Source organism: Atta colombica, unplaced genomic scaffold (genome assembly GCF_001594045.1).
Source record: "Atta colombica isolate Treedump-2 unplaced genomic scaffold, Acol1.0 scaffold252, whole genome shotgun sequence".
NCBI lineage: Eukaryota > Metazoa > Arthropoda > Insecta > Hymenoptera > Formicidae > Atta > Atta colombica.
The window spans coordinates 468,574-480,633 of record NW_017259351.1 but is presented as its reverse complement, the minus strand read 5'-3'; the positions used below and the strand labels follow the sequence as shown (position 1 = coordinate 480,633).

At 33.9% G+C, this 12,060-nt stretch overlaps 1 protein-coding gene across 4 annotated transcripts in view; it reads left to right on the top strand.

Annotated features, from left to right (window-relative positions):
• The window catches only part of LOC108688991 (cuticle protein 19-like), a 122,645-nt gene that overhangs the window by 14,294 nt on the left and 96,291 nt on the right, over positions 1-12,060 (top strand). Inside the window, exon 4 of one of the 4 annotated variants that reach the window (XR_001931821.1) lies at positions 2,445-2,554. The exons of the other annotated variants lie outside the window; for them this stretch is intronic. The gene's annotated coding sequence lies outside the window, so the exon portion shown is untranslated. Of the gene's footprint in view, positions 1-2,444; positions 2,555-12,060 lie in introns of those variants that run through there. 4 annotated transcript variants of the gene reach the window in all.

Genomic DNA, 12,060 nt, shown 5'->3' with positions numbered 1-12,060 from the left:
TATATATATATATATATACATCCAATGTCGCTCGACTTCACTTCACATAACAGACGATGCAAATTTTTGTCGCGCCGCGCGATCGCGAATGTTATTGCCTCACGGTCTACTTCCGAAGCAAATACCGCGACATTCTTTACGGATGAAAACGAGCGCGGAAACTTTGCAAACAAGATATAAGCGCTGATTAGAGATACCACGGGATTTCACGGTCCTTCATCGCGATTTAGTCGTCCGTCAATTTTTTACAGCTGAATAGATATGCAAACAGCTAAAACAATGTTTTCCATTATTATTGCACCTTCCTTCTTACTATCACATAATGGATTGTGTAGATGCGAAACACAACTCTCGTCCTATCAAATAAAAATTTTATTTCATTTATCTAACATGCATTTTTGAATTAAACATAATCTTAATTAATACAAGAATCAAATAAAATTCTTGATATTTTTCTTTAATTGAAGAGAATCAAAGTCATAAATATACGAAAATCATAATTTCTAGATTTCTACTGTTACTTAATTTTGCAAATAAATAATCAGATAAAGCTTATTTATTAATATATAAATTTATAGCTATTTCGAAATAAGAAGTTCTACAAATTATTTAAAAAAATTTTGGAACGATAAAAAATTCAGAAGTTATAAGTAAAAAAGAAGGATAAAAAGGAAGGATATGCTATATATACAGTTTATAATTTTTTTACGCAAGTCTACGTTATTCAAACTATGTTCGAATATTTTGCGAGGCAAGATTATTTACTTTGATCCGAAGTCGCGAAAGTGGGTGGATTCTCATATCCTATCTCTCTGATCCACCTCATCATACTTCCTGACGTGGCGAAGTTGCGAGACGTTGTGAAGTTAAAGGAGGAGGACGGATTTTAGCGGATTAGAAACTCAGCTTGCTCTTTTTCGTAATGACATAGAGAGTTCTTCTTCGATGAGGAAATGCGATCGCGTGAGTTGGCGAACATGTGGGACGTCATCGAGTCAGACGAAAGAGGAAGACTGAATAGAAAGAGAAAGAGAGAGAGAGAGAGAGAGAGAGAGAGAGAGAGAGAGAGAGAGAAAGGTGGGGAGGGAGGGAGTAGAGAGTTGGAGATGCATACACATAGCGGATGCATGCGAATTCCGCGAGGCATTCAGATACGTCCCAAGCACATGCGCGATTCGCCAAAACTTCCAAGTTTGGAAATTTACCAACGGGTAAATGGTAATAGTATAAGCTGCGACATATCTTATAAAGAGGAGGAATGCGTTTCCTAGTCTAGCGTTATATCTTAAAACTTGGCAACTATGACTTTTAAAGATTTTTGGGAGCTCCCAGTGCAATTCCGCGCAGAATTGCCAAAAGTTTCGGGGTGCAAGTGACGTCTTCATCTATAAACGCCAGTGTTATATCAAGAATCTATCAATTATTATTATCAATTACTCCAAACGAGAATAGACTAATATCAGGATTGCCACAGACCTGGAAAATCGAGAAAAGTCAGGGGAAAATGTAAAAAAATCTGGAATTTCAAAATTTGTTCATGATTCCCTGAAACTGCTCCTATTCCAAATAATAATTATGATTTTACTATTAATATATCTGACGTTTATAGTTCAAATATATACGTTCAAACTTGTGCACTTTAAATGATTTTTTAATAAAGTAATTAAAATTTATATTTTATTCAGTACTTTTATTCAGTATTTGATCCCTCTTTTTCTTCATAATTGCATTCATTTTTTCCAAAATTAATTTATTTTTTGCTGTGACTTGAATTTACATCCAAAATTATATGCTACTAAGCTTTTTTTGCCTTATTTTTAATAATATAGACTAGTTTTCCTACAATCCGTCTATGTTAAAATTTACACTTCCTCCATCTCGGCTATCGTTCCTTTCCTTTTGCTAATCTTCTTTAATTTTTCGCTAATCATTTAATATTTTTGTTGCAGCTTCTTCATGGCATGTGCAAGGGACATTGCGTTTTTTTTTTCAAAATTTCTTCTCGGATTTTAAATCGAAGTTTACTTACATTTTAAATCGAAGTTTACTTACATACTGGATACAGTCCGATACGTGAAATCGCAATTGCAATACATGCCCAATTCTCGCCACGTTTACCGGTCTTGTCCGTAAGATTAGCGTCTAGCAAGCCGATAAGCCGAATTAATCACGATTAACGCACGAGGAATGTGGGCAATAGCATCTCAGAAAGTGGATTGCCTCACGTCGCGTCTATCAGCCGCGTGATTTGCACACTTGATGTGACACAAACTATTGTGGTTCGCAGAGTATTGTGGTTATGAAGGCTTCGTCGACGTTAGACGTGCATTAAACGTGACACGAGAAGCTGACTGTATTCGCGACGATCTCTGTCGGTCCCGTATCCACTGTGTCGATCGTAGTAAATTATAACTTCTCAATTGTCTCTTACATGTATCATGAAGAAGCTGCAGCCGAGATGCAAAGTGATTCTCGAGACGTTAAAGAGATTTATCCGAAATCAAGATATGCGAGGAACTTCACTACAGTAGAGAAATCGGAGAGGAAAATCGCAACGGGGAAATAAGAAGCAAATTATTGAATCTTTGTAAAATAGGAGGAGAAATGATATTGAAATAAAGATTCAATATTAACGAATGTGCATTTTAAACATTTTCAAAGGACTCTTCTTAATTTCTCCTTGATACGTTACGTTTGGAGCTTTCCTTTTGTAGCACTTCCTCCGTCTCATCTATTTTAATTATTCCTTTTCTTTTGATAATTTTTTTCAATTTTCCGCTAATCATTTAATTTTTGTGTTGTAGCTTCTTTGCAGTACATGCAAGGGACATGGCTTTTGTTTTCAGAATTTCATTTTGGGTTTGTTTCGGAATTTGAATATAAACGAGATACGATCCGGTGGTGAAATCGTTGCAATATGTGTCCAATTCTCGCCACGTTTACCGGTCTGTCGATCTTGTCTCGTAAGACTAGCATCTAGCAAGCCGATAAGTTGAATTTAACCACGATTAACGCACGAGAAATGCGAGCAAATACCGCCTCAGAAAGTGGATTGCCTCACGTCTATCAGCCGCGTGATTTACGCACTTGGTATGACACAGATTATTGTGGTTCGCAGAGTATTGTGGTTATGAAGGCTTCGTCGACGTTAGACACGCGTTAAACGTGACACGAGAAATCGGTCGTATTCGCAATGATCTCACTGTCGGTCTCGTATCCACCGCGTCGATCGTAGTAAATTATCACTTCGCCCAATTCGCACTCTTGCATGCCACTCTTCTATGCCATGAAGAAGCTGCAGCCGAGATGCAAAGTTATTCTCGAGATGTTTACGCACTTGGTGTGTCACAAACCAAGTTACAACAGATCTAGAAAACCGGGAAAAGTCAGGGGAAAATGTAAAAAAAGTTTGGAATTTCGAAATTTACTCACAATTCTCTGAAACTGCTCCTATTTTAAATAATTGTTATAATTTTTCAAATATTATATGGGACGTTTATAGTCAAATACATTCAAAACTTATGCACTTTAAATGATTTTTATTAAAATAATTAAAATTTATTATATTTTATATTTATTATATTTATTATATTTTATTCAATATTTTTATTTGATCCCTCTTTTTCTTCATAATTGCATTCTTTTTTTTTCAAATCTAATTAATTTTTTGTTGTTGCTTGAATTTGTACCCATAATTGTACTATGCTACTAAGTTTTTTGCGTTGTTTTTAATAATATAGACTAGTTTTTCTACAATCCGTGAGTCTAAATCTTAAAATTACGTATTTTATATTACATATGGAAAATTTTCTATTTTCTGGAAAACCTGGAAAAGTCAGGGAATTTTAAAATTCATTTCTGTGGCAATCCTGAATATGTGTTCTAATTTTTAGAAAGTAAAGGATCAAGTATTAAAGAAGAAAGAAATTTTTACAAAGATATATTAAAAGTTGTAAGTTGTTTTGTTATAAAAAAACCATCACGTCTTTATGTCAAATAGATAAAAAATAGATTAAAAAATTCAAGATTAGTTTTAAAAAAATGTAACATTTCATATCATGAGAATAATTGATTGCACAATCAAATAGAAACTTTAAAGGACTAAACTATTGTTTACTATAACTTCATTGTTAATTATTATACGGAATATGTTGATTATTCATATATCTCGACCGTGAAACTTCGTAAGCTTCATAATATATTCCTTACAGAGTTTATTAACTAAAGAATAACACTTCGCCTTTGACTAATACTTTAAAGATAAGCAGGGAAGTAGTCGAAAGTTTAATACGTGTGCGATATAGATATAAGTAATAATCCTGTTTCCGCATGTCTATTAAAACTTTGAATTTTTATCGATAGATATTGAAATCGATAAAACTACTAAATGAGAACCAACGATGTAATACATCTACAGACTCGCATTCAGGAGAACAAAGTTGGGAACGAAGACAATTTGCGCAATAAATTATTCATTCGCGCTTATTGTCAGGAGAGCCAATCCAGCTGCGTTGATGGCTTTAATGCATAGTCCATCGCGATCAACGCAAATTCAACGACATTCAAAATCGTGTACGTTTCCGTGGTGGCCGTTTTGGAAGTACAAGCTTTCGAGCTGCGCGGCGATCTGCATAAATTATGCAACCATTAACTTCGTATGTGGTCGCTCATTCAGCCTCGTTTCGTCGTAACGAAAATTTGAGAACCGTCGCAAGTTCTAACTTTATTCATTTATACATTTGCGGTCGTCATCTGCATTTCGCGCTTCAAATTTCATTATCCTGCTTACGGATATTGCATTTGGCGGAACTGCGAGTTCTGATACACGCGAGAAGCAAGCCACGAAGCTCAAAAAATTTATATTCTCTAATTACTTTATCTTTAAGTAATACGATAAATTCAATTTGGGAATTTATTTTCTAGGGAATTATAAGAAGAAATATATAGGAAAAAACGTTGCGCGTTAAAACTTTTTTAAAAAAATAATATATTTGTCCGCAAATGTTCGATATACGGTGAAATAGTATCGACTATCGACGGCATTTAGTAGAGAGGCTCTATAAATAACTCGCAATGCCAAGCCATAATTTTCTACCGCGAGGCGAACCATAGTCGTTAATATCGACCGATAAAGCTCCCAATATGTATGCAATCAAGAAGAAGTCGATCGTTTCCAAACTATCGAAGAAGAATGTGACGGAGTGTGACAAGAAAATTACTTTTAAACCACAGTCGCATCCGCAGCTACCTGTTGGAACTAACTGCACTTTTCTCGCCCTTGTCCCTCGGCTTCTTCGTTCATTTCTTACGGGATGTACTTGGATAAGATCGATTCCATATACCTCATGAACGAACTCCTTCCGATTATTGTCTATGTTTTCTCATTGAGTTCCCATAACTCTTTCCGTTAAAGAGGATTTATTACTCTACTTTGAAATAAAAGGTTCGATTTAAGAGAAAACCAATACAAAGAAATTAAAAATACTGAAACTATATATATTACAAATATATGATAACTGTCTAAAAGACAGTTTGTCAAGGACATATTTTTCTTACTAAAATAAATGAAAGGTTTCATTAACTTTTTAATATTTAAAGTATTTAATTTATTACATTATAAATAAAGAAATGTCACAGACGGTCAAGGCTAGATCTTATAATTAGTGTCTAATAATATTTTTATATATTATATATGAATACTTAATTAAATTTTTTCATTTTTAAATACTTCAAGTTATGCGTCGTACACGGCTGATCTTTAAAAACGCAATTCTAAATCAAAGCTGAAAATAGTAATATTATAATATCATAAATTAAATTGATCGTCAATTTTAATAATAATGCTAACAAATATCTTAAATCAAAATTTTATAATTTAATTTAATTTTCTAGATAATTTTATTGGTTTATTTTTAGTCGTTTTACTTTCATCGATAATTTACTTTCATCAATTCATAAACGTCAATATGATACAAAATTATAATCCCGTATCGCAAGTGAATCTATTAAATCAAGCGTATAAAAGATTTTTAGCTTAATATTCATCGATTACACGAGTACATTATTCATTGAATACGGAACTAGGACAATAGTGATTTATCGAAGTTCGGAACTAATAATTTTTCGACAAAGTACATTCAGATAAGAAAACGTATTTTTCCTTCTTTCACATAAAAGATTAAAAAGTTCGAAAACAAATCGTTTTTCGAAGTCGATTAATATTTAATTATATAATGTAAAGTTTCAATCTGCATTTATATATCTATAATGCAACTTCGTAACGATCATGAGGAGAGACATGAATTTCTTGGCCATAGTGGGATCACATGTAGATGCAGCAAATTTACGTTCGACGTAGCATTGCGGCCTCATTTGCTTCTAATATAGCATGATATCAGAGAAATGAAGCGCTGCAGGTCATCCGAACCACAGGATTGAAACGCGCATCCGTCCTCGATACTCTATGAAACCCTTCCCTTTTCCGTGTATCATTATACCAAGTTTGTGTAACACAAATTAACGCGTCTTCCTATTACATTCTGCTTAATTCCTAGTTATTACTAAAGAAATACGGCTCTCTCATCGACATAATTTCCTTCTTGATATTACATCAGTTAAAGAGAAAACATGAAAAAAAAAGAGAAAAAGAGATGTGAAAAAAATGAAAGAGAGGATAAAATATAGACTAAAGAACGGTGCCGCGAGAAGTCTCGAATTCAATGAGACGACACGCCTTTCCTTGATCCTGTGCGAAAAGTCGTCGAGTTCAGCGCGGTTAAGAGCGTCATACCTTCCAATAAGCACTCCGACACTCTCTCTTGCTCCTTTTCAAGAGTCTCCAGAAGCTAGATATTACGATCTCCGTGCGATCGCGTTAAGAGCTTCGACTTCTGCTCGCGTTGCCGCCTTGAAAAATCGACATTGCTGAACCCAGCATGAGCTCCATTGTTATTGGTATATTCGACGTAATACAATCTATACATGGAGAGGAAAGATTCTTTGTTCTTATGAACGGTCCAACAAGCAATCATCGCATCATGTACGAAGAGGAAAGATTGAGAAAAGTATTTCGCAAACCGTATTTGCAAATCTCCATCAATAAGTTCCGATCCAACGATTTATATTATTTCTCAAGAGTTGTTTCTATGCTATATCGAATTTGACAAGCTTTCTTTTCTTCCAAGTGAAACTTTAAGTTAAAATTTTAAAAATAATAAATTGAAAGAACAAGTTATTTTATCACTCATTTTCTTAAACAGAATCGTGAAACGATCACGAACGGATTTAAGAATATTTGAATTGATGGAAAAATAAAGAATGAAAATGAAGCAGAGTGAAATTTTGAAAAATGTTTGAAGATTAGAAGATGGAAAACAGAATTGATGGAAAAAATTTAAGAGATACTTATGATTCGACAAAACTGACAATGAATCTCATAAAATAGATAAAGGGAAAAAATTTAAATGCTGAGTTAAAATATTTTCTTTTATTTTGTGGATCAATTCGACATTCTTTTTAGTACAAAGTGCTTCTTTACAATTAATGTGACTGTTTTGAAAAGTTTCAAAATTAATTGTTGCTTTTTCGAGTCGTATATCATTTCAGAGGATTACGTGCACTTCGCATAAACTTCGCGTCACAAATCCGACATAGCACGCTACGCTAAGCAACAGAAACAAACGCCGTCGTATAAAGCGAGTACAAAAGGCATGAATAAATCACCGGGGCCGGGTTGGAAGTTTGCGGGTCGAAAGGAAACTTTTCATAGGGCGGTCGTCGATTCTAACGTGGAGGTAACTCACCGGGACAAATTCAAGGTACGCCATGCTGGCGTACACAATTTTTACACAAACACAACCATAATTCCTATCCGGCCGCGCGCGCTTGTTCTGGCAAATATATAGTGGCATTCGTGGAGGTGACTTCGTTCGCGAGTTTTCTTCCGATTCTACTTGCGCTGAACATAATTGGAAAACGTTTCATCACACGAGAATTGGCAGCCGCACGAAAATCGTGGGAACCCATCGAATTCCCCCATAAGGTCATCTAATGATACGTACTTAGACATGAAATACGTTGGCAGCGTATCCGGTTAACTTATAATTTTCTTTAGTACAGCAATTGCTAATGATTCTTGACTCTGAGTTCGATCAATACCAAATTACATAAAGACAACGTTTGCAATAATTTGACTCCACGTTGCATTTGAACAAAAAGAAATCACTGATGTAAGTTACATATCAGAGCCTGATTTTTTTCATTTTCTAATTAACTTATGGTTATACTCAATATCCTTTAATGATACTAATGTAAAAATTATATTTTTCTGACTATGATTAATTACTAAACTGATTTTAATAATAATTTTAAGACACTATTTTTCATTTTCATATTAACTTATTAGACTTAACCTGATAATAATGTAAAAAAAATTGTATTTTTTAAGTTCTAATTAATCACTAAACAGATGGTTTTGTAGTGAGTAATTTTTAAAGTTGCCACACTATAAAATCATCAATTTAGTAATTAATTATAATTAAAAAAATACAATTTTTACCAGGCATGTCCCATGCCTTGGAAATCCTTTGCTTTGTTATCCCCCTTGGAGCTCATAGATTAAAATCCGTCATGTTATTCGTGACTTACGCATTTCTTTTCTTTGAAATACTACCTGGCTAAATAACGGTTTATATTTTTTCTTTTTTTTTTTTAAAATAAACCAAATTTTAAATCTTAAGATTAATTATGAAGAAAAATCATGATTCATGTTTTGATCAAGGAAAGAAAACTTCATCACAAACTAATATAATAATTTTCTGGACAAATTGACCAAATCAAATCTTGCTACATTCAACGTTATTTTATAAATAAAACAGACAATAAGTGAACAAGAGAAAAGTTTTGAATACGAGACAGTTCTGCGTAACAGTTTTGCACGAGTCGGGTTTTGAGCGAAGAGAACGGCCATTTTTCACACGTAAACTGTAGGTACTACGAGTGAGAGAAATAGATACTTTGTAGATGATATAATTTTTGTTCGAAAAAAATGGTGTTTCTTCGCGGCAAGCTGACCCGAAAAAATTGTATTTAAAATAGTTTTCGAAAAAAAAATGTTTTGAAACTGTCTTCCTCTTTTCTATGTTTCGCTCCAGATTGGGGACAGCATTTCTCCTTTCAGTATCTTTCAGAAGATCCTTATTCGATTTTCACGGACGCGACTTTTTCCTAGCAAAGTTTACGCGACGAATTATGCAAACGGAAACTGCCAGAATCGATCATACGAGTCGGTAATTCATGCGAATATTTAGTCGCGTTGTAGGCGGATTGCTGAGAGCTTAGACTTTTTCCGAAAATGAATGCGGGCCCTTCGGTTCATTATAAATCATCCGCTCGGTTACTCATCACGGCGGTAGAACCACTTTGGTAAGGATTTCTCTATGATGTGCGCTACAGAAAGCCTTTTTCGAATTACGCTCAGAAAACTAGGCCTTTCGCTCGTCTGCATTTTCTATGGCAGAACCGCCATTGCCATTGTCGCTGCGCTTGCTATTCCGACCGCGAGCTGGAAAGAACACTCGAAGCTCGGTACTCCCACTAAACGAATCTTTAGGCATAATTACCGCTAGAAAAATTCTAGGCGAATGCCGGGCACGTTGTCTGGCCCGACTGACGGATGGTAAACGTGATTTTCATTCCGGAACACGGCACTGACGAAACGCGCCTTTTTTCGCGTCGTAAGGAAACTTTTCATGCATGAAGCGTGTCGAATCATTAATTTGTCATACGCAATCACGACTGACGTTTGTAAAAAATAAACTATTCAGTCGCTGTATTCATCAGAATATGCAAGAACACGGAAACGAAAATTATAAACGAGAGAACTTGTATGTCACGAATAATCCATTAATATATGTGAAATATTTTCTGTTACTCTCAAAGTAAGAGATATCAAGAAAGAGATTTTTGCTACATGGAAAGAACAGTTTTGAAATATCTAAAAATTTGATTAAACAGAAATATGAAAATGATTTTGTTGGATCATCAAAATAATTACATAAAATCCTTAAGTATTGATGACAATACCACAAAAATTTTAATATACTTGTAACTAACTTGAACGATCTACATAATTATTTTGGTCTAAGTAAAATTATTTTCAAATATATCTTATTTTCAAATACACTCTAAATTTCTTGCGGTGAAATCTCATTCCAAAATCGGTATTCATAGTCGGATCTTATATTTGATACCGTCTTAAGTACGTCTTAAGTACAGACTTAAGATATCATGAACCAATCAGAGAGCCGCATTAAGACATCTTAAGATGGTTTTAAAATAAGAACGGACTATGAATATCGCCCCAAGAAAATGAAAATACAATCCCCCTTCATTTCTTGAAAAAAGTGACAATTTTTACTTTTTTTCAAGAAGTGATTGTATTTTCACTTTCTTAGAATGAGATTTCACTACAAGAAATTTAAAATGTAGCTTTTCTACAGATATTTCGACAAAACAATTCCTTTCCTATAATCATGATATTTATCTTCTTTTTTTTTAATCATTTTTTTAATCATTAAATTAAATATTATTTTCAACTCTCAAACTTTTTGTCCTAAAATAAATAACTTTTGTCCTAAATGTATCTGTTCGACAAACGCGTATACACTACCGTAACGCAATTGTGAGAAGCGATCGCTGTCAATAGCAAATAGTTCTTATGGACAATATATATTGCACGCGCGTATACATGCGAGTAAAAGTAGAAGCTCATTCTTTTCCAGAAAGAAAGAGAATGGATCAATTCTACTCTGTTTGTTTTTGAACATGATGGGAATTTATGGCGAGGAGTACGCCCGATGCCAACCCTCTCGCGTAGCAGATGGTTACAACACGACGCTGAGATAAGACCAAGACAAATTTTCCGTGGTGGTGGCAAGAAAAAAAAAGGGAAGGACGGAGAGACGAGATGAAACGACACGAAAATTCGTCATGGAAAAGATCGATGTAGCGTAAATGCCATCGCGCAACGATGCTCTCGTTAGGAATCCACTTTCTTCATCCTCAACGAAGAAAGTTTCGATTTTATTCGCTTGAGAAAATGTACTCCATAATAACGGTTTGATGACGACGTTTAATAACGTCAGACGAACACGACGGTCTCAATCTTTCAATAAAGACATATTACTATGTTGGAATAAAATTATTAGGAAAACTGAACGCGACTGATATTATTCTACATTTTTATTATTTAGATATTATGTTAAATAATCTCGACTAACTTTCTCATAATCGATCATACTATTTACATAATTTTTGAAATCATATGATTCACTTCTCTTTGCAGACAATTATTATATATTTTTAATAATGCTATAATAACAAGAAAAATATATAAGATTATTAAAAATATGTAAAAATAAAAATTATAAGAAGTCTCTTTAAGTAAAAGAGACTTTTTAATAATATAAATTAATTGGAATCTATAAATTAATTGGAATCAGTTTTTGAACGATTTACTGTCTAGAACATTTTTAATATTATTATTTTTCAAAGTTACATGATATTTTCGAAAGATGCATTATAATTCAAAATTCTTTTGCGCAGTTTCTATTATCTTTTGTTCATAATAATATGATAGTATTTCAAAAGTCTTTTTACAACGTCGTTTACGTAACTATACTTGAACAAATGAGCGAATTTCTCGGCAATCTTCTCAACAAACAAAAAGACTCATAAATATACATTTACGTACATAAGTTTATCTATCGTAAATCTTTCTTTCTCACGCACGTCTTACTTTTCGAATCTACATATATATATATATATATGTACGTGCCTCGTCTCTCTCTCTCTCTCTCTCTTTCTCCGTGCGTTTTACCACGAGTAAAATTTTCTGGATTCATGAGATTCCTCGCGGTTGTATAGCGAAAGACGCGCGTAAAGTATCTCAAGAGCAACATTCTTGCGCCCTTATCGTGATCCTGACTGATTATTCTAGCCCTCAAGCGTCAACCTCAGCTATGCGATGTCAGTATTAAATCTGATGATCGAAAGCGACGA